This window comes from Engystomops pustulosus, chromosome 7, assembly GCF_040894005.1.
Source record: "Engystomops pustulosus chromosome 7, aEngPut4.maternal, whole genome shotgun sequence".
NCBI classification, from domain to species: Eukaryota; Metazoa; Chordata; class Amphibia; order Anura; family Leptodactylidae; genus Engystomops; species Engystomops pustulosus.
In genome coordinates this window covers 140,359,034-140,380,101 of record NC_092417.1, presented here as the reverse complement: position 1 = coordinate 140,380,101, position 21,068 = coordinate 140,359,034, and the positions used below count along the sequence as shown (strand labels likewise).

The following is a 21,068-nucleotide window of genomic DNA, read 5'->3' as shown; positions in this document are numbered from 1 at the left end:
ATCGGATGTTTCCAATTCCTGCAACCTTTCATGACCTGATGGGGTGGCTCAAACCTTCATGGTTTTTCTTTTCAGGGCTGGAAAAAGGAAGGTGAGCAGATACTAGGTAGACAACTGAGGTGTGTCCCTTTATCCGCAGTCGTTTTCCACTGCTTTCTTTAAGGGCCCACACGGTACTGGAGTTCTGTTCCATACTTGGCAGCAACTTGTAAAAGGATGAAGCTTTCAGTCATGACAATTAGAAAAGCAAAAACTTTTTGAAAAAGGCATCCACACCGACAAATTTGCAGACGACAATAGCAGCTGGAACTTCGTGGAGAGCTAGAGGTTTGCGGTTCCATAGGTGATTGAGCCGCTTCTTAGCAGAGCAAGAATTGTTACCTGCTCTGCTTTCCATGCATAAGGCAGAATAGATGGATGGAAGACATGCCAGGGATGTCTGGAAATGGTTTGGCATCCCTTAGCATAGGTCCACCTTTCAAGGGTTTTCCATGCATCTTCTTGAGGCATTACTTACTGTAGGAGGCGAGGTATGACCCACTCAGCCCATGACCGATCAGCAAAACTCTGCAGGCACCGACTAGGCACACTTTGTTTGGGAGTTTGTCAAAGGGAACCACGGCGCTCACCAGGACGAGGTGGCCGAGTGGTTAAGGCGATGGACTGCTAATCCATTGTGCTCTGCATGCATGGGTTCGAATCCCATCCTCGTCGATTTCTTCTGCTTCGTCCAAGCTGAAATCTTTGTTTGCTAATCCTCTTTTTACTGGACAAGCAGTGATTGTCCCCTCCATGGTGGACTTTAACTGTGACCTCTCAAGACGGCTCTTATTAAAGCTAGGAAAGACGCATATTTGTTGGGTGGCATACAAGTTACGTGGCATATCAACGGGTTAAGTCCACTCTTTTTATTTTTCATGCTTGATGGCATCCTCGGCCTTCTCATGAAGATGAAGGCCTCTTTGTCCTTTGCAGCCTTTAGCTGGTACTGATTCTAGATCCCCTGACTGGTCTACCTTAGGACTGTGTGAAAGACAAGTAAGATGTCAGACGTGAGCGAATAACTTTTTTTTGGTTTGCTTCAGAAGCTCAAAAGAGAAGAAAGAAAGGCACTGCTGAGATTCGAACTCAGGATCTCCTGTTTACTAGACAGGCGCTTTAACCAACTAAGCCACAGCGCCTTGTGACGGCAAAGCTGGCACAGCTGTGCAGCTTAAAAAAAACGCCACTGCTATCGGATGTTTCCAATTCCTGCAACCTTTCATGACCTGATGGGGTGGCTCAAACCTTCATGGTTTTTCTTTTCAGGGCTGGAAAAAGGAAGGTGAGCAGATACTAGGTAGACAACTGAGGTGTGTCCCTTTATCCGCAGTCGTTTTCCACTGCTTTCTTTAAGGGCCCACACGGTACTGGAGTTCTGTTCCATACTTGGCAGCAACTTGTAAAAGGATGAAGCTTTCAGTCATGACAATTAGAAAAGCAAAAACTTTTTGAAAAAGGCATCCACACCGACAAATTTGCAGACGACAATAGCAGCTAGAACTTCGTGGAGAGCTAGAGGTTTGCGGTTCCATAGGTGATTGAGCCGCTTCTTAGCAGAGCAAGAATTGTTACCTGCTCTGCTTTCCATGCATAAGGCAGAATAGATGGATGGAAGACATGCCAGGGATGTCTGGAAATGGTTTGGCATCCCTTAGCATAGGTCCACCTTTCAAGGGTTTTCCATGCATCTTCTTGAGGCATTACTTACTGTAGGAGGCGAGGTATGACCCACTCAGCCCATGACCGATCAGCAAAACTCTGCAGGCACCGACTAGGCACACTTTGTTTGGGAGTTTGTCAAAGGGAACCACGGCGCTCACCAGGACGAGGTGGCCGAGTGGTTAAGGCGATGGACTGCTAATCCATTGTGCTCTGCATGCATGGGTTCGAATCCCATCCTCGTTGATTTCTTCTGCTTCGTCCAAGCTGAAATCTTTGTTTGCTAATCCTCTTTTTACTGGACAAGCAGTGATTGTCCCCTCCATGGTGGACTTTAACTGTGACCTCTCAAGACGGCTCTTATTAAAGCTAGGAAAGACGCATATTTGTTGGGTGGCATACAAGTTACGTGGCATATCAACGGGTTAAGTCCACTCTTTTTATTTTTCATGCTTGATGGCATCCTCGGCCTTCTCATGAAGATGAAGGCCTCTTTGTCCTTTGCAGCCTTTAGCTGGTACTGATTCTAGATCCCCTGACTGGTCTACCTTAGGACTGTGTGAAAGACAAGTAAGATGTCAGACGTGAGCGAATAACTTTTTTTTGGTTTGCTTCAGAAGCTCAAAAGAGAAGAAAGAAAGGCACTGCTGAGATTCGAACTCAGGATCTCCTGTTTACTAGACAGGCGCTTTAACCAACTAAGCCACAGCGCCTTGTGATGGCAAAGCTGGCACAGCTGTGCAGCTGAAAAAAAACGCCACTGCTATCGGATGTTTCCAATTCCTGCAACCTTTCATGACCTGATGGGGTGGCTCAAACCTTCATGGTTTTTCTTTTCAGGGCTGGAAAAAGGAAGGTGAGCAGATACTAGGTAGACAACTGAGGTGTGTCCCTTTATCCGCAGTCGTTTTCCACTGCTTTCTTTAAGGGCCCACACGGTACTGGAGTTCTGTTCCATACTTGGCAGCAACTTGTAAAAGGATGAAGCTTTCAGTCATGACAATTAGAAAAGCAAAAACTTTTTGAAAAAGGCATCCACACCGACAAATTTGCAGACGACAATAGCAGCTGGAACTTCGTGGAGAGCTAGAGGTTTGCGGTTCCATAGGTGATTGAGCCGCTTCTTAGCAGAGCAAGAATTGTTACCTGCTCTGCTTTCCATGCATAAGGCAGAATAGATGGATGGAAGACATGCCAGGGATGTCTGGAAATGGTTTGGCATCCCTTAGCATAGGTCCACCTTTCAAGGGTTTTCCATGCATCTTCTTGAGGCATTACTTACTGTAGGAGGCGAGGTATGACCCACTCAGCCCATGACCGATCAGCAAAACTCTGCAGGCACCGACTAGGCACACTTTGTTTGGGAGTTTGTCAAAGGGAACCACGGCGCTCACCAGGACGAGGTGGCCGAGTGGTTAAGGCGATGGACTGCTAATCCATTGTGCTCTGCATGCATGGGTTCGAATCCCATCCTCGTCGATTTCTTCTGCTTTGTCCAAGCTGAAATCTTTGTTTGCTAATCCTCTTTTTACTGGACAAGCAGTGATTGTCCCCTCCATGGTGGACTTTAACTGTGACCTCTCAAGACGGCTCTTATTAAAGCTAGGAAAGACGCATATTTGTTGGGTGGCATACAAGTTACGTGGCATATCAACGGGTTAAGTCCACTCTTTTTATTTTTCATGCTTGATGGCATCCTCGGCCTTCTCATGAAGATGAAGGCCTCTTTGTCCTTTGCAGCCTTTAGCTGGTACTGATTCTAGATCCCCTGACTGGTCTACCTTAGGACTGTGTGAAAGACAAGTAAGATGTCAGACGTGAGCGAATAACTTTTTTTTGGTTTGCTTCAGAAGCTCAAAAGAGAAGAAAGAAAGGCACTGCTGAGATTCGAACTCAGGATCTCCTGTTTACTAGACAGGTGCTTTAACCAACTAAGCCACAGCGCCTTGTGATGGCAAAGCTGGCACAGCTGTGCAGCTGAAAAAAAACGCCACTGCTATCGGATGTTTCCAATTCCTGCAACCTTTCATGACCTGATGGGGTGGCTCAAACCTTCATGGTTTTTCTTTTCAGGGCTGGAAAAAGGAAGGTGAGCAGATACTAGGTAGACAACTGAGGTGTGTCCCTTTATCCGCAGTCGTTTTCCACTGCTTTCTTTAAGGGCCCACACGGTACTGGAGTTCTGTTCCATACTTGGCAGCAACTTGTAAAAGGATGAAGCTTTCAGTCATGACAATTAGAAAAGCAAAAACTTTTTGAAAAAGGCATCCACACCGACAAATTTGCAGACGACAATAGCAGCTGGAACTTCGTGGAGAGCTAGAGGTTTGCGGTTCCATAGGTGATTGAGCCGCTTCTTAGCAGAGCAAGAATTGTTACCTGCTCTGCTTTCCATGCATAAGGCAGAATAGATGGATGGAAGACATGCCAGGGATGTCTGGAAATGGTTTGGCATCCCTTAGCATAGGTCCACCTTTCAAGGGTTTTCCATGCATCTTCTTGAGGCATTACTTACTGTAGGAGGCGAGGTATGACCCACTCAGCCCATGACCGATCAGCAAAACTCTGCAGGCACCGACTAGGCACACTTTGTTTGGGAGTTTGTCAAAGGGAACCACGGCGCTCACCAGGACGAGGTGGCCGAGTGGTTAAGGCGATGGACTGCTAATCCATTGTGCTCTGCATGCATGGGTTCGAATCCCATCCTCGTCGATTTCTTCTGCTTCGTCCAAGCTGAAATCTTTGTTTGCTAATCCTCTTTTTACTGGACAAGCAGTGATTGTCCCCTCCATGGTGGACTTTAACTGTGACCTCTCAAGACGGCTCTTATTAAAGCTAGGAAAGACGCATATTTGTTGGGTGGCATACAAGTTACGTGGCATATCAACGGGTTAAGTCCACTCTTTTTATTTTTCATGCTTGATGGCATCCTCGGCCTTCTCATGAAGATGAAGGCCTCTTTGTCCTTTGCAGCCTTTAGCTGGTACTGATTCTAGATCCCCTGACTGGTCTACCTTAGGACTGTGTGAAAGACAAGTAAGATGTCAGACGTGAGCGAATAACTTTTTTTTGGTTTGCTTCAGAAGCTCAAAAGAGAAGAAAGAAAGGCACTGCTGAGATTCGAACTCAGGATCTCCTGTTTACTAGACAGGCGCTTTAACCAACTAAGCCACAGCGCCTTGTGATGGCAAAGCTGGCACAGCTGTGCAGCTTAAAAAAAACGCCACTGCTATCGGATGTTTCCAATTCCTGCAACCTTTCATGACCTGATGGGGTGGCTCAAACCATCATGGTTTTTCTTTTCAGGGCTGGAAAAAGGAAGGTGAGCAGATACTAGGTAGACAACTGAGGTGTGTCCCTTTATCCGCAGTCGTTTTCCACTGCTTTCTTTAAGGGCCCACACGGTACTGGAGTTCTGTTCCATACTTGGCAGCAACTTGTAAAAGGATGAAGCTTTCAGTCATGACAATTAGAAAAGCAAAAACTTTTTGAAAAAGGCATCCACACCGACAAATTTGCAGACGACAATAGCAGCTGGAACTTCGTGGAGAGCTAGAGGTTTGCGGTTCCATAGGTGATTGAGCCGCTTCTTAGCAGAGCAAGAATTGTTACCTGCTCTGCTTTCCATGCATAAGGCAGAATAGATGGATGGAAGACATGCCAGGGATGTCTGGAAATGGTTTGGCATCCCTTAGCATAGGTCCACCTTTCAAGGGTTTTCCATGCATCTTCTTGAGGCATTACTTACTGTAGGAGGCGAGGTATGACCCACTCAGCCCATGACCGATCAGCAAAACTCTGCAGGCACCGACTAGGCACACTTTGTTTGGGAGTTTGTCAAAGGGAACCACGGCGCTCACCAGGACGAGGTGGCTGAGTGGTTAAGGCGATGGACTGCTAATCCATTGTGCTCTGCATGCATGGGTTCGAATCCCATCCTCGTTGATTTCTTCTGCTTCGTCCAAGCTGAAATCTTTGTTTGCTAATCCTCTTTTTACTGGACAAGCAGTGATTGTCCCCTCCATGGTGGACTTTAACTGTGACCTCTCAAGACGGCTCTTATTAAAGCTAGGAAAGACGCATATTTGTTGGGTGGCATACAAGTTACGTGGCATATCAACGGGTTAAGTCCACTCTTTTTATTTTTCATGCTTGATGGCATCCTCGGCCTTCTCATGAAGATGAAGGCCTCTTTGTCCTTTGCAGCCTTTAGCTGGTACTGATTCTAGATCCCCTGACTGGTCTACCTTAGGACTGTGTGAAAGACAAGTAAGATGTCAGACGTGAGCGAATAACTTTTTTTTGGTTTGCTTCAGAAGCTCAAAAGAGAAGAAAGAAAGGCACTGCTGAGATTCGAACTCAGGATCTCCTGTTTACTAGACAGGCGCTTTAACCAACTAAGCCACAGTGCCTTGTGATGGCAAAGCTGGCACAGCTGTGCAGCTTAAAAAAAACGCCACTGCTATCGGATGTTTCCAATTCCTGCAACCTTTCATGACCTGATGGGGTGGCTCAAACCTTCATGGTTTTTCTTTTCAGGGCTGGAAAAAGGAAGGTGAGCAGATACTAGGTAGACAACTGAGGTGTGTCCCTTTATCCGCAGTCGTTTTCCACTGCTTTCTTTAAGGGCCCACACGGTACTGGAGTTCTGTTCCATACTTGGCAGCAACTTGTAAAAGGATGAAGCTTTCAGTCATGACAATTAGAAAAGCAAAAACTTTTTGAAAAAGGCATCCACACCGACAAATTTGCAGACGACAATAGCAGCTGGAACTTCGTGGAGAGCTAGAGGTTTGCGGTTCCATAGGTGATTGAGCCGCTTCTTAGCAGAGCAAGAATTGTTACCTGCTCTGCTTTCCATGCATAAGGCAGAATAGATGGATGGAAGACATGCCAGGGATGTCAGGAAATGGTTTGGCATCCCTTAGCATAGGTCCACCTTTCAAGGGTTTTCCATGCATCTTCTTGAGGCATTACTTACTGTAGGAGGCGAGGTATGACCCACTCAGCCCATGACCGATCAGCAAAACTCTGCAGGCACCGACTAGGCACACTTTGTTTGGGAGTTTGTCAAAGGGAACCACGGCGCTCACCAGGACGAGGTGGCCGAGTGGTTAAGGCGATGGACTGCTAATCCATTGTGCTCTGCATGCATGGGTTCGAATCCCATCCTCGTCGCTTTCTTCTGCTTCGTCCAAGCTGAAATCTTTGTTTGCTAATCCTCTTTTTACTGGACAAGCAGTGATTGTCCCCTCCATGGTGGACTTTAACTGTGACCTCTCAAGACGGCTCTTATTAAAGCTAGCAAAGACGCATATTTGTTGGGTGGCATACAAGTTACGTGGCATATCAACGGGTTAAGTCCACTCTTTTTATTTTTCATGCTTGATGGCATCCTCGGCCTTCTCATGAAGATGAAGGCCTCTTTGTCCTTTGCAGCCTTTAGCTGGTACTGATTCTAGATCCCCTGACTGGTCTACCTTAGGACTGTGTGAAAGACAAGTAAGATGTCAGACGTGAGCGAATAACTTTTTTTTGGTTTGCTTCAGAAGCTCAAAAGAGAAGAAAGAAAGGCACTGCTGAGATTCGAACTCAGGATCTCCTGTTTACTAGACAGGCGCTTTAACCAACTAAGCCACAGCGCCTTGTGATGGCAAAGCTGGCACAGCTGTGCAGCTTAAAAAAAACGCCACTGCTATCGGATGTTTCCAATTCCTGCAACCTTTCATGACCTGATGGGGTGGCTCAAACCTTCATGGTTTTTCTTTTCAGGGCTGGAAAAAGGAAGGTGAGCAGATACTAGGTAGACAACTGAGGTGTGTCCCTTTATCCGCAGTCGTTTTCCACTGCTTTCTTTAAGGGCCCACACGGTACTGGAGTTCTGTTCCATACTTGGCAGCAACTTGTAAAAGGATGAAGCTTTCAGTCATGACAATTAGAAAAGCAAAAACTTTTTGAAAAAGGCATCCACACCGACAAATTTGCAGACGACAATAGCAGCTGGAACTTCGTGGAGAGCTAGAGGTTTGCGGTTCCATAGGTGATTGAGCCGCTTCTTAGCAGAGCAAGAATTGTTACCTGCTCTGCTTTCCATGCATAAGGCAGAATAGATGGATGGAAGACATGCCAGGGATGTCAGGAAATGGTTTGGCATCCCTTAGCATAGGTCCACCTTTCAAGGGTTTTCCATGCATCTTCTTGAGGCATTAATTACTGTAGGAGGCGAGGTATGACCCACTCAGCCCATGACCGATCAGCAAAACTCTGCAGGCACCGACTAGGCACACTTTGTTTGGTAGTTTGTCAAAGGGAACCACGGCGCTCACCAGGACGAGGTGGCCGAGTGGTTAAGGCGATGGACTGCTAATCCATTGTGCTCTGCATGCATGGGTTCGAACCCCATCATCGTCGATTTCTTCTGCTTCGTCCAAGCTGAAATCTTTGTTTGCTAATCCTCTTTTTACTGGACAAGCAGTGATTGTCCCCTCCATGGTGGACTTTAACTGTGACCTCTCAAGACGGCTCTTATTAAAGCTAGGAAAGACGCATATTTGTTGTGTGGCATACAAGTTACGTGGCATATCAACGGGTTAAGTCCACTCTTTTTATTTTTCATGCTTGATGGCATCCTCGGCCTTCTCATGAAGATGAAGGCCTCTTTGTCCTTTGCAGCCTTTAGCTGGTACTGATTCTAGATCCCCTGACTGGTCTACCTTAGGACTGTGTGAAAGACAAGTAAGATGTCAGACGTGAGCGAATAACTTTTTTTTGGTTTGCTTCAGAAGCTCAAAAGAGAAGAAAGAAAGGCACTGCTGAGATTCGAACTCAGGATCTCCTGTTTACTAGACAGGCGCTTTAACCAACTAAGCCACAGCGCCTTGTGATGGCAAAGCTGGCACAGCTGTGCAGCTTAAAAAAAACGCCACTGCTAACGGATGTTTCCAATTCCTGCAACCTTTCATGACCTGATGGGGTGGCTCAAACCTTCATGGTTTTTCTTTTCAGGGCTGGAAAAAGGAAGGTGAGCAGATACTAGGTAGACAACTGAGGTGTGTCCCTTTATCCGCAGTCGTTTTCCACTGCTTTCTTTAAGGGCCCACACGGTACTGGAGTTCTGTTCCATACTTGGCAGCAACTTGTAAAAGGATGAAGCTTTCAGTCATGACAATTAGAAAAGCAAAAACTTTTTGAAAAAGGCATCCACACCGACAAATTTGCAGACGACAATAGCAGCTGGAACTTCGTGGAGAGCTAGAGGTTTGCGGTTCCATAGGTGATTGAGCCGCTTCTTAGCAGAGCAAGAATTGTTACCTGCTCTGCTTTCCATGCATAAGGCAGAATAGATGGATGGAAGAAATGCCAGGGATGTCTGGAAATGGTTTGGCATCCCTTAGCATAGGTCCACCTTTCAAGGGTTTTCCATGCATCTTCTTGAGGCATTACTTACTGTAGGAGGCGAGGTATGACCCACTCAGCCCATGACCGATCAGCAAAACTCTGCAGGCACCGACTAGGCACACTTTGTTTGGGAGTTTGTCAAAGGGAAAGACGGCGCTCACCAGGACGAGGTGGCCGAGTGGTTAAGGCGATGGACTACTAATCCATTGTGCTCTGCATGCATGGGTTCGAATCCCATCCTCGTCAATTTCTTCTGCTTCGTCCAAGCTTAAATCTTTGTTTGCTAATCCTCTTTTTACTGGACAAGCAGTGATTGTCCCCTCCATGGTGGACTTTAACTGTGACCTCTCAAGACGGCTCTTATTAAAGCTAGGAAAGACGCATATTTGTTGGGTGGCATACAAGTTACGTGGCATATCAACGGGTTAAGTCCACTCTTTTTATTTTTCATGCTTGATGGCATCCTCGGCCTTCTCATGAAGATGAAGGCCTCTTTGTCCTTTGCAGCCTTCAGCTGGTACTGATTCTAGATCCCCTGACTGGTCTACCTTAGGACTGTGTGAAAGACAAGTAAGATGTCAGACGTGAGCGAATAACTTTTTTTTGGTTTGCTTCAGAAGCTCAAAAGAGAAGAAAGAAAGGCACTGCTGAGATTCGAACTCAGGATCTCCTGTTTACTAGACAGGCGCTTTAACCAACTAAGCCACAGCGCCTTGTGATGGCAAAGCTGGCACAGCTGTGCAGCTTAAAAAAAACGCCACTGCTATCGGATGTTTCCAATTCCTGCAACCTTTCATGACCTGATGGGGTGGCTCAAACCTTCATGGTTTTTCTTTTCAGGGCTGGAAAAAGGAAGGTGAGCAGATACTAGGTAGACAACTGAGGTGTGTCCCTTTATCCGCAGTCGTTTTCCACTGCTTTCTTTAAGGGCCCACACGGTACTGGAGTTCTGTTCCATACTTGGCAGCAACTTGTAAAAGGATGAAGCTTTCAGTCATGACAATTAGAAAAGCAAAAACTTTTTGAAAAAGGCATCCACACCGACAAATTTGCAGACGACAATAGCAGCTGGAACTTCGTGGAGAGCTAGAGGTTTGCGGTTCCATAGGTGATTGAGCCGCTTCTTAGCAGAGCAAGAATTGTTACCTGCTCTGCTTTCCATGCATAAGGCAGAATAGATGGATGGAAGGAAGACATGCCAGGGATGTCTGGAAATGGTTTGGCATCCCTTAGCATAGGTCCACCTTTCAAGGGTTTTCCATGCATCTTCTTGAGGCATTACTTACTGTAGGAGGCGAGGTATGACCCACTCAGCCCATGACCGATCAGCAAAACTCTGCAGGCACCGACTAGGCACACTTTGTTTGGGAGTTTGTCAAAGGGAACCATGGCGCTCACCAGGGCGAGGTGGCCGAGTGGTTAAGGCGGTGGACTGCTAATCCATTGTGCTCTGCATGCATGGGTTCGAATCCCATCCTCGTCGATTTCTTCTGCTTCGTCCAAGCTGAAATCTTTGTTTGCTAATCCTCTTTTTACTGGACAAGCAGTGATTGTCCCCTCCATGGTGGACTTTAACTGTGACCTCTCAAGACGGCTCTTATTAAAGCTAGGAAAGATGCATATTTGTTGTGTGGCATACAAGTTACGTGGCATATCAACGGGTTAAGTCCACTCTTTTTATTTTTCATGCTTGATGGCATCCTCGGCCTTCTCATGAAGATGAAGGCCTCTTTGTCCTTTGAAGCCTTTAGCTGGTACTGATTCTAGATCCCCTGACTGGTCTACCTTAGGACTGTGTGAAAGACAAGTAAGATGTCAGACGTGAGCGAATAACTTTTTTTTGGTTTGCTTCAGAAGCTCAAAAGAGAAGAAAGAAAGGCACTGCTGAGATCCGAACTCAGGATCTCCTGTTTACTAGACAGGCGCTTTAACCAACTAAGCCACAGCGCCTTGTGATGGCAAAGCTGGCACAGCTGTGCAGCTTAAAAAAAACGCTACTGCTATCGGATGTTTCCAATTCCTGCAACCTTTCATGACCTGATGGGGTGGCTCAAACCTTCATGGTTTTTCTTTTCAGGGCTGGAAAAAGGAAGGTGAGCAGATACTAGGTAGACAACTGAGGTGTGTCCCTTTATCCGCAGTCGTTTTCCACTGCTTTCTTTAAGGGCCCACACGGTACTGGAGTTCTGTTCCATACTTGGCAGCAACTTGTAAAAGGATGAAGCTTTCAGTCATGACAATTAGAAAAGCAAAAACTTTTTGAAAAAGGCATCCACACCGACAAATTTGCAGACGACAATAGCAGCTGGAACTTCGTGGAGAGCTAGAGGTTTGCGGTTCCATAGGTGATTGAGCCGCTTCTTAGCAGAGCAAGAATTGTTACCTGCTCTGCTTTCCATGCATAAGGCAGAATAGATGGATGGAAGACATGCCAGGGATGTCTGGAAATGGTTTGGCATCCCTTAGCATAGGTCCACCTTTCAAGGGTTTTCCATGCATCTTCTTGAGGCATTACTTACTGTAGGAGGCGAGGTATGACCCACTCAGCCCATGACCGATCAGCAAAACTCTGCAGGCACCGACTAGGCACACTTTGTTTGGGAGTTTGTCAAAGGGAACCACGGCGCTCACCAGGACGAGGTGGCCGAGTGGTTAAGGCCATGGACTGCTAATCCATTGTGCTCTGCATGCATGGGTTCGAATCCCATCCTCGTCGATTTCTTCTGCTTCGTCCAAGCTGAAATCTTTGTTTGCTAATCCTCTTTTTACTGGACAAGCAGTGATTGTCCCCTCCATGGTGGACTTTAACTGTGACCTCTCAAGACGGCTCTTATTAAAGCTAGGAAAGACGCATATTTGTTGTGTGGCATACAAGTTACGTGGTATATCAACGGGTTAAGTCCACTCTTTTTATTTTTCATGCTTGATGGCATCCTCGGCCTTCTCATGAAGATGAAGGCCTCTTTGTCCTTTGCAGCCTTTAGCTGGTACTGATTCTAGATCCCCTGACTGGTCTACCTTAGGACTGTGTGAAAGACAAGTAAGATGTCAGACGTGAGCTAATAACTTTTTTTTGGTTTGCTTCAGAAGCTCAAAAGAGAAGAAAGAAAAGCACTGCTGAGATTCGAACTCAGGATCTCCTGTTTACTAGACAGGCGCTTTAACCAACTAAGCCACAGCGCCTTGTAATGGCAAAGCTGGCACAGCTGTGCAGCTTAAAAAAAACGCCACTGCTATCGGATATTTCCAATTCCTGCAACCTTTCATGACCTGATGGGGTGGCTCAAACCTTCATGGTTTTTCTTTTCAGGGCTGGAAAAAGGAAGGTGAGCAGATACTAGGTAGACAACTGAGGTGTGTCCCTTTATCCGCAGTCGTTTTCCACTGCTTTCTTTAAGGGCCCACACGGTACTGGAGTTCTGTTCCATACTTGGCAGCAACTTGTAAAAGGATGAAGCTTTCAGTCATGACAATTAGAAAAGCAAAAACTTTTTGAAAAAGGCATCCACACCGACAAATTTGCAGACGACAATAGCAGCTGGAACTTCGTGGAGAGCTAGAGGTTTGCGGTTCCATAGGTGATTGAGCCGCTTCTTAGCAGAGCAAGAATTGTTACCTGCTCTGCTTTCCATGCATAAGGCAGAATAGATGGATGGAAGACATGCCAGGGATGTCTGGAAATGGTTTGGCATCCCTTAGCATAGGTCCACCTTTCAAGGGTTTTCCATGCATCTTCTTGAGGCATTACTTACTGTAGGAGGCGAGGTATGACCCACTCAGCCCATGACCGATCAGCAAAACTCTGCAGGCACCGACTAGGCACACTTTGTTTGGGAGTTTGTCAAAGGGAACCACGGCGCTCACCAGGACGAGGTGGCCGAGTGGTTAAGGCAATGGACTGCTAATCCATTGTGCTCTGCATGCATGGGTTCGAATCCCATCCTCGTCGATTTCTTCTGCTTCGGCCAAGCTGAAATCTTTGTTTGCTAATCCTCTTTTTACTGGACAAGCAGTGATTGTCCCCTCCATGGTGGACTTTAACTGTGACCTCTCAAGACGGCTCTTATTAAAGCTAGGAAAGACGCATATTTGTTGGGTGGCATACAAGTTACGTGGCATATCAACGGGTTAAGTCCACTCTTTTTATTTTTCATGCTTGATGGCATCCTCGGCCTTCTCATGAAGATGAAGGCCTCTTTGTCCTTTGCAGCCTTTAGCTGGTACTGATTCTAGATCCCCTGACTGGTCTACCTTAGGACTGTGTGAAAGACAAGTAAGATGTCAGACGTGAGCGAATAACTTTTTTTTGGTTTGCTTCAGAAGCTCAAAAGAGAAGAAAGAAAGGCACTGCTGAGATTCGAACTCAGGATCTCCTGTTTACTAGACAGGCGCTTTAACCAACTAAGCCACAGCGCCTTGTGATTGCAAAGCTGGCACAGCTGTGCAGCTGAAAAAAAACGCCACTGCTATCGGATGTTTCCAATTCCTGCAACCTTTCATGACCTGATGGGGTGGCTCAAACCTTCATGGTTTTTCTTTTCAGGGCTGGAAAAAGGAAGGTGAGCAGATACTAGGTAGACAACTGAGGTGTGTCCCTTTATCCGCAGTCGTTTTCCACTGCTTTCTTTAAGGGCCCACACGGTACTGGAGTTCTGTTCCATACTTGGCAGCAACTTGTAAAAGGATGAAGCTTTCAGTCATGACAATTAGAAAAGCAAAAACTTTTTGAAAAAGGCATCCACACCGACAAATTTGCAGACGACAATAGCAGCTGGAACTTCGTGGAGAGCTAGAGGTTTGCGGTTCCATAGGTGATTGAGCCGCTTCTTAGCAGAGCAAGAATTGTTACCTGCTCTGCTTTCCATGCATAAGGCAGAATAGATGGATGGAAGGAAGACATGCAAGGGATGTCTGGAAATGGTTTGGCATCCCTTAGCATAGGTCCACCTTTCAAGGGTTTTCCATGCATCTTCTTGAGGCATTACTTACTGTAGGAGGCGAGGTATGACCCACTCAGCCCATGACCGATCAGCAAAACTCTGCAGGCACCGACTAGGCACACTTTGTTTGGGAGTTTGTCAAAGGGAACCACGGCGCTCACCAGGGCGAGGTGGCAGTGTGGTTAAGGCGATGGACTGCTAATCCATTGTGCTCTGCACGCATGGGTTCGAATCCCATCCTCGTCAATTTCTTCTGCTTCGTCCAAGCTGAAATCTTTGTTTGCTAATCCTCTTTTTACTGGACAAGCAGTGATTGTCCCCTCCATGGTGGACTTTAACTGTGACCTCTCAAGACGGCTCTTATTAAAGCTAGGAAAGATGCATATTTGTTGTGTGGCATAAAAGTTACGTGGCATATCAACGGGTTAAGTCCACTCTTTTTATTTTTCATGCTTGATGGCATCCTCGGCCTTCTCATGAAGATGAAGGCCTCTTTGTCCTTTGCAGCCTTTAGCTGGTACTGATTCTAGATCCCCTGACTGGTCTACCTTAGGATTGTGTGAAAGACAAGTAAGATGTCAGACGTGAGCGAATAACTTTTTTTTGGTTTGCTTCAGAAGCTCAAAAGAGAAGAAAGAAAGGCACTGCTGAGATTCGAACTCAGGATCTCCTGTTTACTAGACAGGCGCTTTAACCAACTAAGCCACAGCACCTTGTGATGGCAAAGCTGGCACAGCTGTGCAGCTTAAAAAAAACGCCACTGCTATCGGATGTTTCCAATTCCTGCAACCTTTCATGACCTGATGGGGTGGCTCAAACCTTCATGGTTTTTCTTTTCAGGGCTGGAAAAATGAAGGTGAGCAGATACTAGGTAGACAACTGAGGTGTGTCCCTTTATCCGCAGTCGTTTTCCACTGCTTTCTTTAAGGGCCCACACGGTACTGGAGTTCTGTTCCATACTTGGCAGCAACTTGTAAAAGGATGAAGCTTTCAGTCATGACAATTAGAAAAGCAAAAACTTTTTGAAAAAGGCATCCACACCGACAAATTTGCAGACGACAATAGCAGCTGGAACTTCGTGGAGAGCTAGAGGTTTGCGGTTCCATAGGTGATTGAGCCGCTTCTTAGCAGAGCAAGAATTGTTACCTGCTCTGCTTTCCATGCATAAGGCAGAATAGATGGATGGAAGGAAGACATGCCAGGGATGTCTGGAAATGGTTTGGCATCCCTTAGCATAGGTCCACCTTTCAAGGGTTTTCCATGCATCTTCTTGAGGTATTACTTACTGTAGGAGGCGAGGTATGACCCACTCAGCCCATGACCGATCAGCAAAACTCTGCAGGCACCGACTAGGCACACTTTGTTTGGGAGTTTGTCAAAGGGAACCACGGCGCTCACCAGGGCGAGGTGGCCGAGTGGTTAAGGCGATGGACTGCTAATCCATTGTGCTCTGCATGCATGGGTTCGAATCCCATCCTCGTCGATTTCTTCTGCTTCGTCCAAGCTGAAATCTTTGTTTGCTAATCCTCTTTTTACTGGACAAGCAGTGATTGTCCCCTCCATGGTGGACTTTAACTGTGACCTCTCAAGACGGCTCTTATTAAAGCTAGGAAAGACGCATATTTGTTGTGTGGCATACAAGTTACGTGGCATATCAACGGGTTAAGTCCACTCTTTTTATTTTTCATGCTTGATGGCATCCTCGGCCTTCTCATGAAGATGAAGGCCTCTTTGTCCTTTGCAGCCTTTAGCTGGTACTGATTCTAGATCCCCTGACTGGTCTACCTTAGGACTGTGTGAAAGACAAGTAAGATGTCAGACGTGAGCGAATAACTTTTTTTTGGTTTGCTTCAGAAGCTCAAAAGAGAAGAAAGAAAGGCACTGCTGAGATTCGAACTCAGGATCTCCTGTTTACTAGACAGGCGCTTTAACCAACTAAGCCACAGCGCCTTGTGATGGCAAAGCTGGCACAGCTGTGCAGCTTAAAAAAACGCCACTGCTATCGGATGTTTCCAATTCCTGCAACCTTTCATGACCTGATGGGGTGGCTCAAACCTTCATGGTTTTTCTTTTCAGGGCTGGAAAAAGGAAGGTGAGCAGATACTAGGTAGACAACTGAGGTGTGTCCCTTTATCCGCAGTCGTTTTCCACTGCTTTCTTTAAGGGCCTACACGGTACTGGAGTTCTGTTCCATACTTGGCAGCAACTTGTAAAAGGATGAAGCTTTCAGTCATGACAATTAGAAAAGCAAAAACTTTTTGAAAAAGGCATCCACACCGACAAATTTGCAGACGACAATAGCAGCTGGAACTTCGTGGAGAGCTAGAGGTTTGCGGTTCCATAGGTGATTGAGCCGCTTCTTAGCAGAGCAAGAATTGTTACCTGCTCTGCTTTCCATGCATAAGGCAGAATAGATGGATGGAAGACATGCCAGGGATGTCTGGAAATGGTTTGGCATCCCTTAGCATAGGTCCACCTTTCAAGGGTTTTCCATGCATCTTCTTGAGGCATTACTTACTGTAGGAGGCGAGGTATGACCCACTCAGCCCATGACCGATCAGCAAAACTCTGCAGGCACCGACTAGGCACACTTTGTTTGGGAGTTTGTCAAAGGGAACCACGGCGCTCACCAGGGCGAGGTGGCCGAGTGGTTAAGGCGATGGACTGCTAATCCATTGTGCTCTGCATGCATGGGTTCGAATCTCATCCTCGTCGATTTCTTCTGCTTCGTCCAAGCTGAAATCTTTGTTTGCTAATGCTCTTTTTACTGGACAAGCAGTGATTGTCCCCTCCATGGTTGACTTTAACTGTGACCTCTCAAGACGGCTCTTATTAAAGCTAGGAAAGACGCATATTTGTTGTGTGGCATACAAGTTACGTGGCATATCAACGGGTTAAGTCCACTCTTTTTATTTTTCATGCTTGATGGCATCCTCGGCCTTCTCATGAAGATGAAGGCCTCTTTGTCCTTTGCAGCCTTTAGCTGGTACTGATTCTAGATCCCCTGACTGGTCTACCTTAGGACTGTGTGAAAGACAAGTAAGATGTCAGACGTGAGCGAATAACTTTTTTTTGGTTTGCTTCAGAAGCTCAAAAGAGAAGAAAGAAAGGCACTGCTGAGATTCGAACTCAGGATCTCCTGTTTACTAGACAGGCGCTTTAACCAACTAAGCCACAGCGCCTTGTGAGGGCAAAGCTGGCACAGCTGTGCAGCTTAAAAAAAACGCCACTGCTATCGGATGTTTCCAATTCCTGCAACCTTTCATGACCTGATGGGGTGGCTCAAACCTTCATGGTTTTTCTTTTCAGGGCTGGAAAAAGGAAGGTGAGCAGATACTAGGTAGACAACTGAGGTGTGTCCCTTTATCCGCAGTCGTTTTCCACTGCTTTCTTTAAGGGCCCACACGGTACTGGAGTTCTGTTCCATACTTGGCAGCAACTTGTAAAAGGATGAAGCTTTCAGTCATGACAATTAGAAAAGCAAAAACTTTTTGAAAAAGGCATCCACACCGACAAATTTGCAGACGACAATAGCAGCTGGAACTTCGTGGAGAGCTAGAGGTTTGCGGTTCCATAGGTGATTGAGCCGCTTCTTAGCAGAGCAAGAATTGTTACCTGCTCTGCTTTCCATGCATAAGGCAGAATAGATGGATGGAAGACATGCCAGGGATGTCTGGAAATGGTTTGGCATCCCTTAGCATAGGTCCACCTTTCAAGGGTTTTCCATGCATCTTCTTGAGGCATTACTTACTGTAGGAGGCGAGGTATGACCCACTCAGCCCATGACCGATCAGCAAAACTCTGCAGGCACCGACTAGGCACACTTTGTTTGGGAGTTTGTCAAAGGGAACCACGGCGCTCACCAGGGCGAGGTGGCCGAGTGGTTAAGGCGATGGACTGCTAATCCATTGTGCTCTGCATGCATGGGTTCGAATCCCATCCTCGTCGATTTCTTCTGCTTCGTCCAAGCTGAAATCTTTGTTTGCTAATCCTCTTTTTACTGGACAAGCAGTGATTGTCCCCTCCATGGTGGACTTTAACTGTGACCTCTCAAAACGGCTCTTATTAAAGCTAGGAAAGACGCATATTTGTTGTGTGGCATACAAGTTACGTGGCATATCAACGGGTTAAGTCCACTCTTTTTATTTTTCATGCTTGATGGCATCCTCGGCCTTCTCATGAAGATGAAGGCCTCTTTGTCCTTTGCAGCCTTTAGCTGGTACTGATTCTAGATCCCCTGACTGGTCTACCTTAGGACTGTGTGAAAGACAAGTAAGATGTCAGACGTGAGCGAATAACTTTTTTTTGGTTTGCTTCAGAAGCTCAAAAGAGAAGAAAGAAAGGCACTGCTGAGATTCGAACTCAGGATCTCCTGTTTACTAGACAGGCGCTTTAACCAACTAAGCCACAGCGCCTTGTGAGGGCAAAGCTGGCACAGCTGTGCAGCTTAAAAAAAACGCCACTGCTATCGGATGTTTCCAATTCCTGCAACCTTTCATGACCTGATGGGGTGGCTCAAACCTTCATGGTTTTTCTTTTCAGGGCTGCAAAAAGGAAGGTGAGCAGATACTAGGTAGACAACTGAGGTGTGTCCCTTTATCCGCAGTCGTTTTCCACTGCTTTCTTTAAGGGCCCACACGGTACTGGAGTTCTGTTCCATACTTGGCAGCAACTTGTAAAAGGATGAAGCTTTCAGTCATGACAATTAGAAAAGCAAAAACTTTTTGAAAAAGGCATCCACACCGACAAATTTGCAGACGACAATAGCAGCTGGAACTTCGTGGAGAGCTAGAGGTTTGCGGTTCCATAGGTGATTGAGCCGCTTCTTAGCAGAGCAAGAATTGTTACCTGCTCTGCTTTCCATGCATAAGGCAGAATAGATGGATGGAAGACATGCCAGGGATGTCTGGAAATGGTTTGGCATCCCTTAGCATAGGTCCACCTTTCAAGGGTTTTCCATGCATCTTCTTGAGGCATTACTTACTGTAGGAGGCGAGGTATGACCCACTCAGCCCATGACCGATCAGCAAAACTCTGCAGGCACCGACTAGGCACACTTTGTTTGGGAGTTTGTCAAAGGGAACCACGGCGCTCGCCAGGGCGAGGTGGCCGAGTGGTTAAGGCGATGGACTGCTAATCCATTGTGCTCTGCATGCATGGGTTCAAATCCCATCCTCGTCGATTTCTTCTGCTTCGTCCAAGCTGAAATCTTTGTTTGCTAATCCTCTTTTTACTGGACAAGCAGTGATTGTCCCCTCCATGGTGGACTTTAACTGTGACCTCTCAAGACGGCTCTTATTAAAGCTAGGAAAGACGCATATTTGTTGTGTGGCATACAAGTTACGTGGCATATCAACGGGTTAAGTCCACTCTTTTTATTTTTCATGCTTGATGGCATCCTCGGCCTTCTCATGAAGATGAAGGCCTCTTTGTCCTTTGCAGCCTTTAGCTGGTACTGATTCTAGATCCCCTGACTGGTCTACCTTAGGACTGTGTGAAAGACAAGTAAGATGTCAGACGTGAGCGAATAACTTTTTTTTGGTTTGCTTCAGAAGCTCAAAAGAGAAGAAAGAAAGGCACTGCTGAGATTCGAACTCAGGATCTCCTGTTTACTAGACAGGCGCTTTAACCAACTAAGCCACAGCGCCTTGTGAGGGCAAAGCTGGCACAGCTGTGCAGCTTAAAAAAAACGCCACTGCTATCGGATGTTTCCAATTCCTGCAACCTTTCATGACCTGATGGGGTGGCTCAAACCTTCATGGTTTTTCTTTTCAGGGCTGGAAAAAGGAAGGTGAGCAGATACTAGGTAGACAACTGAGGTGTGTCCCTTTATCCGCAGTCGTTTTCCACTGCTTTCTTTAAGGGCCCACACGGTACTGGAGTTCTGTTCCATACTTGGCAGCAACTTGTAAAAGGATGAAGCTTTCAGTCATGACAATTAGAAAAGCAAAAACTTTTTGAAAAAGGCATCCACACCGACAAATTTGCAGACGACAATAGCAGCTGGAACTTCGTGGAGAGCTAGAGGTTTGCGGTTCCATAGGTGATTGAGCCGCTTCTTAGCAGAGCAAGAATTGTTACCTGCTCTGCTTTCCATGCATAAGGCAGAATAGATGGATGGAAGACATGCCAGGGATGTCTGGAAATGGTTTGGCATCCCTTAGCATAGGTCCACCTTTCAAGGGTTTTCCATCCATCTTCTTGAGGCATTACTTACTGTAGGAGGCGAGGTATGACCCACTCAGCCCATGACCGATCAGCAAAACTCTGCAGGCACCGACTAGGCACACTTTGTTTGGGAGTTTGTCAAAGGGAACCACGGCGCTCACCAGGGCGAGGTGGCCGAGTGGTTAAGGCGATGGACTGCTAATCCATTGTGCTCTGCATGCATGGGTTCAAATCCCATCCTCGTCGATTTCTTCTGCTTCGTCCAAGCTGAAATCTTTGTTTGCTAATCCTCTTTTTACTGGACAAGCAGTGATTGTCCCCTCCATGGTGGACTTTAACTGTGACCTCTCAAGACGGCTCTTATTAAAGCTAGGAAAGACGCATATTTGTTGTGTGGCATACAAGTTACGTGTCATATCAACGGGTTAAGTCCACTCTTTTTATTTTTCATGCTTGATGGCATCCTCGGCCTTCTCATGAAGATGAAGGCCTCTTTGTCCTTTGCAGCCTTTAGCTGGTACTGATTCTAGATCCCCTGACTGGTCTACCTTAGGACTGTGTGAAAGACAAGTAAGATGTCAGACGTGAGCGAATAACTTTTTTTTGGTTTGCTTCAGAAGCTCAAAAGAGAAGAAAGAAAGGCACTGCTGAGATTCGAACTCAGGATCTCCTGTTTACTAGACAGGCGCTTTAACCAACTAAGCCACAGCGCCTTGTGAGGGCAAAGCTGGCACAGCTGTGCAGCTTAAAAAAAACGCCACTGCTATCGGATGTTTCCAATTCCTGCAACCTTTCATGACCTGATGGGGTGGCTCAAACCTTCATGATTTTTCTTTTCAGGGCTGGAAAAAGGAAGGTGAG

At 46.4% G+C, this 21,068-nt stretch overlaps 22 non-coding genes across 22 annotated transcripts; 8 read left to right on the top strand and 14 right to left on the bottom strand.

Moving 5' to 3' along the window:
- Positions 1-632: 632 nt before the first annotated feature.
- Positions 633-714, top strand: TRNAS-GCU (transfer RNA serine (anticodon GCU)). The gene has a single exon. It is a non-coding gene; the product is annotated as a tRNA-Ser (tRNA).
- Positions 715-1,107: 393 nt separating this feature from the next.
- On the bottom strand, positions 1,108-1,181 carry TRNAT-AGU (transfer RNA threonine (anticodon AGU)). The gene has a single exon. It is a non-coding gene; the product is annotated as a tRNA-Thr (tRNA).
- A 1,159-nt stretch (positions 1,182-2,340) lies between these two features.
- TRNAT-AGU (transfer RNA threonine (anticodon AGU)) lies at positions 2,341-2,414 on the bottom strand. Its single transcript has one exon. It is a non-coding gene; the product is annotated as a tRNA-Thr (tRNA).
- Positions 2,415-3,098: 684 nt separating this feature from the next.
- On the top strand, positions 3,099-3,180 carry TRNAS-GCU (transfer RNA serine (anticodon GCU)). The gene has a single exon. It is a non-coding gene; the product is annotated as a tRNA-Ser (tRNA).
- Positions 3,181-3,573: 393 nt separating this feature from the next.
- On the bottom strand, positions 3,574-3,647 carry TRNAT-AGU (transfer RNA threonine (anticodon AGU)). Its single transcript has one exon. It is a non-coding gene; the product is annotated as a tRNA-Thr (tRNA).
- Positions 3,648-4,331: 684 nt separating this feature from the next.
- Positions 4,332-4,413, top strand: TRNAS-GCU (transfer RNA serine (anticodon GCU)). Its single transcript has one exon. It is a non-coding gene; the product is annotated as a tRNA-Ser (tRNA).
- A 393-nt stretch (positions 4,414-4,806) lies between these two features.
- TRNAT-AGU (transfer RNA threonine (anticodon AGU)) lies at positions 4,807-4,880 on the bottom strand. The gene has a single exon. It is a non-coding gene; the product is annotated as a tRNA-Thr (tRNA).
- Positions 4,881-6,039: 1,159 nt separating this feature from the next.
- TRNAT-AGU (transfer RNA threonine (anticodon AGU)) lies at positions 6,040-6,113 on the bottom strand. Its single transcript has one exon. It is a non-coding gene; the product is annotated as a tRNA-Thr (tRNA).
- Positions 6,114-6,797: 684 nt separating this feature from the next.
- On the top strand, positions 6,798-6,879 carry TRNAS-GCU (transfer RNA serine (anticodon GCU)). The gene has a single exon. It is a non-coding gene; the product is annotated as a tRNA-Ser (tRNA).
- Positions 6,880-7,272: 393 nt separating this feature from the next.
- On the bottom strand, positions 7,273-7,346 carry TRNAT-AGU (transfer RNA threonine (anticodon AGU)). Its single transcript has one exon. It is a non-coding gene; the product is annotated as a tRNA-Thr (tRNA).
- A 1,159-nt stretch (positions 7,347-8,505) lies between these two features.
- On the bottom strand, positions 8,506-8,579 carry TRNAT-AGU (transfer RNA threonine (anticodon AGU)). The gene has a single exon. It is a non-coding gene; the product is annotated as a tRNA-Thr (tRNA).
- A 684-nt stretch (positions 8,580-9,263) lies between these two features.
- TRNAS-ACU (transfer RNA serine (anticodon ACU)) lies at positions 9,264-9,345 on the top strand. The gene has a single exon. It is a non-coding gene; the product is annotated as a tRNA-Ser (tRNA).
- A 393-nt stretch (positions 9,346-9,738) lies between these two features.
- TRNAT-AGU (transfer RNA threonine (anticodon AGU)) lies at positions 9,739-9,812 on the bottom strand. The gene has a single exon. It is a non-coding gene; the product is annotated as a tRNA-Thr (tRNA).
- A 688-nt stretch (positions 9,813-10,500) lies between these two features.
- On the top strand, positions 10,501-10,582 carry TRNAS-GCU (transfer RNA serine (anticodon GCU)). Its single transcript has one exon. It is a non-coding gene; the product is annotated as a tRNA-Ser (tRNA).
- Positions 10,583-13,441: 2,859 nt separating this feature from the next.
- Positions 13,442-13,515, bottom strand: TRNAT-AGU (transfer RNA threonine (anticodon AGU)). The gene has a single exon. It is a non-coding gene; the product is annotated as a tRNA-Thr (tRNA).
- A 1,925-nt stretch (positions 13,516-15,440) lies between these two features.
- Positions 15,441-15,522, top strand: TRNAS-GCU (transfer RNA serine (anticodon GCU)). The gene has a single exon. It is a non-coding gene; the product is annotated as a tRNA-Ser (tRNA).
- Positions 15,523-15,915: 393 nt separating this feature from the next.
- On the bottom strand, positions 15,916-15,989 carry TRNAT-AGU (transfer RNA threonine (anticodon AGU)). Its single transcript has one exon. It is a non-coding gene; the product is annotated as a tRNA-Thr (tRNA).
- Positions 15,990-17,147: 1,158 nt separating this feature from the next.
- Positions 17,148-17,221, bottom strand: TRNAT-AGU (transfer RNA threonine (anticodon AGU)). Its single transcript has one exon. It is a non-coding gene; the product is annotated as a tRNA-Thr (tRNA).
- Positions 17,222-17,905: 684 nt separating this feature from the next.
- TRNAS-GCU (transfer RNA serine (anticodon GCU)) lies at positions 17,906-17,987 on the top strand. The gene has a single exon. It is a non-coding gene; the product is annotated as a tRNA-Ser (tRNA).
- Positions 17,988-18,380: 393 nt separating this feature from the next.
- On the bottom strand, positions 18,381-18,454 carry TRNAT-AGU (transfer RNA threonine (anticodon AGU)). The gene has a single exon. It is a non-coding gene; the product is annotated as a tRNA-Thr (tRNA).
- Positions 18,455-19,613: 1,159 nt separating this feature from the next.
- Positions 19,614-19,687, bottom strand: TRNAT-AGU (transfer RNA threonine (anticodon AGU)). Its single transcript has one exon. It is a non-coding gene; the product is annotated as a tRNA-Thr (tRNA).
- Positions 19,688-20,846: 1,159 nt separating this feature from the next.
- On the bottom strand, positions 20,847-20,920 carry TRNAT-AGU (transfer RNA threonine (anticodon AGU)). Its single transcript has one exon. It is a non-coding gene; the product is annotated as a tRNA-Thr (tRNA).
- Positions 20,921-21,068: the final 148 nt, after the last annotated feature.